General features: G+C 42.7%; 1 protein-coding gene across 3 annotated transcripts in view; it reads left to right on the plus strand.

Annotated features, from left to right (window-relative positions):
* Positions 1-7503, plus strand: part of METTL9 (methyltransferase 9, His-X-His N1(pi)-histidine) — a 145282-nt gene that overhangs the window by 101587 nt on the left and 36192 nt on the right. The window lies entirely within an intron of this gene.

Genomic DNA, 7503 nt, shown 5'->3' on the forward strand with positions numbered 1-7503 from the left:
TTCATAGTTAGCATTACTCTTGTATGGAACGCTTCAAAAGCATCAGCCAGAACCCTGAACCTATGTCAGTCTACAAGCAACGTTTACCAAAGTTTAGATCACAGGAGTTAAACCACAAATCCAGTCGCCTTCTTGTTCTTATAGCCAAGTGTATGGTACAGAGTTTCTCTGCTTTTTCATTCAAATGTGTGGTAAGTGTTTGTCTCTCTCCATGCAAATGCACTTCTTGAGCACACTCACTTGAATCCACGGACTCGGACTTTCAGGAGCAGAACCCCATAACATTTGAAAATAAATATGGTTTACAAAAGAAACAACACTGCACATGCAATCCCTCGCTGCCAAAATATTCATATTAGTAAGGGTTTCTGTACCACTTCATCTTCATGTGAGATAGGAATCCTGTCTCGTCCTTGCACTAGTGTCATCAATGAGGGATTTCCTTTCACACCTTCCCTCTGCAAGTGACCTTTTTGGAAATGTTTATTCATGTTTCTTCTGCCTCAGAAGTTCCAGTGATATTTGTTCTCAAGCTGTATCAATGAGTGTATAATGTAACACTGACATTTTCTCAATTGCTGATGTACACAAAAGGTGTGTATGATGTTTTGGCTCAGAACTCTTGGAAGCGGTGTATGGTGTGCGGGGAGTTGGCTTTCACTGAGCCCAACATGCAGATTGTCATGTCATTGCATTTCAAACTCTACATGTCACAAGCATCACTAACTCCCCATTGCTCAAAAGACTCACGCTTAACTCTGCCCCATTATCTCATAAACTTACACTTACAACACTCGCACACTGTCCTCTGATTGCACAGATTTAGATGTAGTTACTCAGGTACCCTCTTCATCCTTCTGTTCTTAAACCTGCACCCCTCTTTTCCTGGTCATTGTCCCCCTGTCTCCAATTACCCAATGCCACAATACAGTTTTATTTCTTTACCAAAACCAGGCAATCATTACTGCATGCATTCTATCGTCAGTGCTTGAAGCTCTCCTCATGTGTTGCTTCATTATCTCTTGTTCTGAATGCAACATATTGCATTTTTATCATCACATCTGGCATATTTACCGTAATCCAATCACGTGGTCTCACTTGCAACTCCTGGACAAACGTCCATGCATTATAACCTGCATCCACCCCCCTTGGTTGATCTGCATCCATTTTCCTCCAGCCCCTCGTTATTCTTCCCTCGTGTTTTTTTTTTTTTTTTTTTTTTAAACCCAGTCGCAAATACTCACAAATTCCTGTTTCTCATAATACCAAATTATATTTCACCTTTGGTTTCGAGTAGTGTTAGCAAGCACTTCCTTATCAACACCGCCATGCTTGAAGATTGCATAAACGTGGCAGTGATCGTACCGAAACTATCTGATCCTCCCGACTCTAGGCCACCGAGGTGATTGTACCATAATTGCAGGCAATTGACTGGGAAGGGTTTGTGAGGGCTGAAGTAGATGCAAATGTAATCATGATCGTAATAATAGGTAGAGGTAGGAGAGTCTGAACCATCTGATAGAGGATGATGAAAGCTACCCAGATATGTAAGGTGTTGTTACCTAAGATACCTTGAGTCACAGATAATTGATAAATATGTTCGAACACACTGCAGAACCCTGGGGGATCACCTGTAGTGTGAACCTCTCCTTCATCCCACATATCTAAGGTGTGGTCTTGGAGGTTAAAATGCAGCTGCCATTACTCAGCAAACTCCTGCTGTGTATATTGGTTTCAGGACATCTGGACAGAAGTTGGAGGCTTCTTCCCAATGCAGAGAAGAGAAATCTCTGCTGCCATTCAAAGTAATCTTGCAGCAAGTGAGAATACTGGGTAAAAGTTTTGAGCAATAGCTATTTTTCGTAGCATTTTAGCCCTTGACTAATCATGTTTTTGAGCTGGGCTCTTAGTTGTGGATTTCATCCTTTCATCTCCTGACCGTGTGTGCCTGCCTCTTTTTTTTATTTACGTTGAATTGTGCATTTCCATAATCTGCATGCACATTAAAACTTTAAGAGCTGTTGCATTGCTGGTCGTCCAGATAATTGCAAAAAGGATGAATACTACAGGCTGTTGAGAGACCAATAGACTCACATACTTAATAACAAATTCTGAAGAGCAAATTGCGTAATGCAAATGTGTGACCCTGGGTCTATCATTTCACGCTTGGTGATAGACCATTGTAGTTTATATGCAGGGCTTTGACATCGCTTCTTTTTAAGGTCAATGCACTATGAAACCCGATCTGTCAACCCGTAGGTGAATATTGTATACACTGGGAATTGTCCTTGTGGTTCCCATGCCGCCAGTCTTATACAAGTAAACCTGCAAATGACCCTTCAGATGTATCCTTTGCATTGACATTTATCTTATGACTGTTGGCTGTGGAGTTTCTGCCAGCCTAGATTCAGCCATTGAGAATAGTAGGGATTATCCATTCTGCACAGTGTCCGCGTGAGCGGCGTGGCTTTGTATCCACTGCCAGCTGAACCTCATGGGAATGGTTTCACAGCGTAGTGCAAAAGAACAACCATATGTGATGGAAGAGCCACATTGTCCGAAGACATGGACAAGAATGTTCTGTATGTTTTGCAGAAAGTCTCAGCCGCTTCTTCCTAAGACCCCTGTCCTTGTTCTTTGAGGCTCATGCCGAATGCGTGGCACACTGAATTAGGCCCTGGTTGATTAATGGGTTGCAAAGCCTTATTTTGTCTCATTTTAAGAAGGATAAGGCTAGGTATTCGCCGTGACTGTTGCAAGTTTCACAGAATGTTTTCGTCTTCACATTTCCCTGCAACCTCCCCTTTCTGCATTTTCCCTATGTTAAGCACACAGTCTCTTGGCCGTGTTGTGCGACTGCTGTGGAGAGATCCATTTTCACCGTCCTAACATTGCTGGGTTCAGGCGTATGTCACCTGTAACCTCCTGGGTAAGTGGCCTTGTGCCTGTACATTTGCAGGAAGGCTAGTGATTGGACCGTTTGTTCATAATCTTTTTCCTTCAAGGTCCAAATGTGGTGAGAAAATGTTCGTACAGTTCCAAAAGTTTCGCGTGCTTCTGGGGGAGGTCTGTTTCTGCTTTTCCTTGCTTGTCTGTTTTCCTTTTCAGTAGGCTCGCCTCCCCAGCTGTCGGCATTGCCCACCCTACAGGATGGCAGTCAGTCATTTTACACTAAAATGCCCAAGTTGAAAAATCTCAGTAAGATACGAAGTTCCTGCAGGTACTGCAGTCGTGCAAAGTATTATAAAGTATTATAAAGTGTTGTTCGGGAGTAGACTATGAAGCATCGAGCAGCCTGAGCAGGAAGCCCTGGACGTGTCCTCCGCTCTGAACGTGTGTTGTGTAGAAGTGTCTGCAAGTGTCCAGCTTTTGTGTTTAAGGGAAATCGAAGGAAAGAGCTACAACTTAGATCGTGCCATGCAGAAATCTTTTTTTTTTTTTTTTTTAATTTTCTGAACGGTGACTGGTTTTACTCTTACTAATATAGAGGAATCTCACCACACGCAGCGAAGCCGTCTAGCACATTGCTGTCTTGGAGCATGGCTTCAATGCAGCCAGTCCACAGACCTTAGCCGAGTAATAGGGATGCCGGCCCACCCCCAGAGCTGGATATGTCTCTACGGACAGGACCATCTCACAGTCGTGCTAGCCTCCACCACAGATTGGGTCAGCTGGGCTTTGTGCTTGTTCGGAGCGCGAGGCAGCTCTTCCCTGCTGCGAGGTCCCGCTCCATCCTACCTTGCAGGACACAGCAGCAGCGATCTCTTTATCTTTGGGTAGTCTCAGCCTTAATGGAGAGAAAGCAACATGGAGGCTACAAGTCCGGGTTGGGCGTCTATGTTGGTGTTGTCGAGCTTCTTTGCAGGTGCAGACAAACGCAGGAGATTGGTTCTGGAGGGCCCCTTATTTTTATTTTTGTTTAGTTTTATTGGCTCCATCAATTAAGGACGAAGAGAACAGGGTCACCATTCCCTCCTCTTCCGCAGCGTGGGCGCCACTGAGCATTTCTAATTACTACAGTTCTGTACATGTTTGTGTAGTTTCCTTGACTCTGATCACTGATGGCCTCCAAGCAGAAGCTTTTCAATACCACTGCAAGAGGACGGTACTGATGGGGCCGTGTGAAGAGGCAATACACCGAAGAAGAGAGCACGAAAGGAAGGGAGGAGGGACTGTGAGCACAATGGATGGATGACACGGAATGATGGCAAGATGGGAGGAACGGTGCGTGCATAAAGGACAGAAAGACAATAAAGAAAGGATATAAAGACGGAAACAACAAAAAATAGGAATGAGAGAAGGAAGGGAAGGTGGAAAAAGATATAAAAAAGCTTGGAGAGACAGAAATTTCAGGTTTCCTTTGGGGAACCATTTGTCTGAACGATGATCTCCCTCTCTCACTGTCGGCCGGAGTGTAGTGCAATGTGAGGGAGTGTTTTATTTCTCTGGTTCCTCCCTCGAAAGCTGTCAGTCAGTTCAAGGTTGCAGTCATTATACCCTACGCAATCAGTACTATTAATGTAAAATAAGGAAGTAATGTAAACAATCTCAGTTCTGGTTTCTCTCATTTCTCAGGATCGATGGCGATACTGCCTAGTAAAGCACAATTGTTGGTATAATAGGGCTGATTGGTTCACGAATTATGAACAATCTGAATCGGTTCGTGGCGTGATGCCGTCTATTGAAATCCGTGTCTCTTATGATCAGCGTTTCCTCCCTGTCATGGTATTGCAATAGCTACATTGAGTGGTGTCTTCGGGTGTTGTTAAATGAAGTATAACAGTGTAGTAGAGTCTAAACTGTCTTCAGTGTAGGATGGTTTATTTTCATACTTTACTGTTACGTTAAGTGGTGTAGTGTCCCACACAGAGGCAGTTGTGCCCCCTGTGCACCTTTCAGTTAGTTAAAATTGGTTGTAGTTTTTGCTGCTGCCAATTTCTGTAGCTCAATCCTCCATGTCTTGAATTGTGGGGCACTGAGGACTTCCACAGCAATGGCTATCTGGATTTTTGGTCAAGACGAGAACCAAGTCTGCAAATCTGCATTCCATTTTCTTTTTCTGATCCTCAGGACAAGCAAGCATGCATAAGGTGTGCAAATGTTATGTTACATTCACTTCTGATTTTTTTAAGCAATTCTGTGACTCAGTTTCATTATTCTGGGATTGAAGAACACACTTAACATATGTGAAGTATTCATCTTTGGTCCTCACTACTGCAGGATATTTTGTGTTATCACTGCAGTTGTTAGTTTTGGGTAGGTGATTGTGTTGTATAGATTTGAACCAAGTGTTTCTCGAGACCCTAACTAGAAAAATAAGGACTTATGCCCATTCCAAGCCTGTCTGTTCTCTTTTCAGGATTTCTGCTCAAGTGTTTCAGTTGAGTCCAATATCAATGTTGTCATTTCTTGAAGGTACCAGTATATGGTGGCGACTGCCTTTTGTGCCCGATATAAATTATTAACTGCATGCAACCCTTTGTATTTTTGGTGTTCTAATGAATCACAAGATACAATTGACTCACGGTGTAAGGAGCATGATTGCCTAAGACTGCCAGAAGTGTGCAATGTGCCGCCCTCAAAGAAATCTTCCACTATTTTGATTCCTGCATAGTGTGGGCTTGGGGATTCTTGACAGTCCCTACATTTTGGGGACAGCAGTAATTTTGGTTCATATGTTATTTTGTTTTTTAAGCCTAGAAGGCACCACTTTGAGCAATGTCCTGCAGTATTTATTAATCTGATGAGTTTTAGAGATGATATAGTCTAGAAATACCAAATCACTTGTTAAACCTTTAAGTATGCAAAGTTCTTCTTTCCCATGGTTTGTGTAGCATCAAGATATCCATTGCAGTTGCACTGACAGATAGGAGCATTCATAATCTTTGTCTCACACACATCCTTACAGCATTGATAAGGAAAGTTTTGGAAGAAGTACTCTTCTTGCCACCTCCCCATACAAGGCCAACCGGTAACAAATAGAGAGACTTGAAAATTTGTTTGGGGAGCATCAGTGGAATGTTAATAAAAATCTCAGCAATAGTGCCATCTTTGACAGTATTTCTTTACTGACTCTTGAGAGGGATATTCCTCTCCGAATGAGATTGAATCTTGGTTGCAGTAAGTGCCTTGTCTGCATTCGATCTACGATCATTGAGATGTGATAAATGTGAACCCCCATATACCTGAGTATCTGTTTGTTATGTAAGATACACTATAGGGATACTGTCAGCATTCGTTTCAAGGTCAAATCTTTGACAGGCAGTATTACTATATGTCAAAATGTCACAAGTGTGAAATAAAACTACTGTAGAGTGTGCAAGATTGTGCTGCAGAATTTGCCTTTTCTTGCAGCATAAATTAGTCAGGCATGCCGCATAACCTTGTCCTTCATTGCTGCATACTTCCTCTTACCCTGTTTATAACTAATCAGTGCAGGCCATCTTTTCCTGGTCTTTCTATTTTGGAGCTGAGGGACGGACACCAAATGGTCAAAGAATTGGTATCCATGAGAGAGAAGCCAGACTTCTTAGACTGGTTTTCCCTGTTTTCAGTCATACAGATAGGTGTATGGTAAGGCAGCTGGGATGTATACTTGGCAAGACACAGTGCTAACATGCCAAGCCAGAGTATCTTAATGTTTGGTAACTCTAAAAGCAGAGACCATTGTTCTCCACCAGAGATTTGGTTAAGCAGAATACATATTTAGAGTTTCCCTACACTTCCAGACTGGCTTCGGGCCCTGCAAGATGATAGTACTCAGGGTGTATCAAGTACATTAAGACACTATGGACTGTAACCACCATTTTGAACTGCTGTCACCCTTTCCTAGGAGAGTACACCATGCACACCCAAGATATATACTCATGCATGTAAGACACAAACACACCGTGCAGCATACGCTTGCCATATTTCATGATCCACAAGGAGGTTATGGGGGTTCGTCGTTTTATTTTTTCACAAGAAAAGTAGATGGGCCCTCTTTCCAGGGCACAGCTCATTCCCCTGAACTCTGAAACTATCCGCCCGCCGTCACTTTTGTCGTAGATGGTGAGGTGGTAATGGCTGCCTTTGCTTATTGTTGAGGTGCATTACTTGAAGGGGATAACAACAGAGAACTTGCAGATTATCAAGGTGAATAAGGGAAAACATGATGGTCCAAAACATTGGAACAGAAGCAAAATATAATGTTTCCCTGTTAGTGTAAGGACTTTAGTCCCTGCACACCACCTGCAACACTATTAGAATTTTAGACAAATCAGACAACATAGGTACAAAAATGTTCTTCGAAACTGCCACCTCTCGAACAATGAGAACTGGCTGATCTCAATCACATCTTGGACAGGCATGTTTTTCATTCATTTGCCTCATGAAGCAATTTGTTCACTAGTTTTATTGATTTATTCCAGCTATAATTCTTCACTGAATATCCGAGCCTATTCTCCCTAAACATTGATGGTTTTATTCTTCTCAGAAGACATGAGAGACTTGGCAAGAGCATAT

This window comes from Pleurodeles waltl, chromosome 10 (assembly GCF_031143425.1).
Source record: "Pleurodeles waltl isolate 20211129_DDA chromosome 10, aPleWal1.hap1.20221129, whole genome shotgun sequence".
Lineage (NCBI taxonomy): Eukaryota > Metazoa > Chordata > Amphibia > Caudata > Salamandridae > Pleurodeles > Pleurodeles waltl.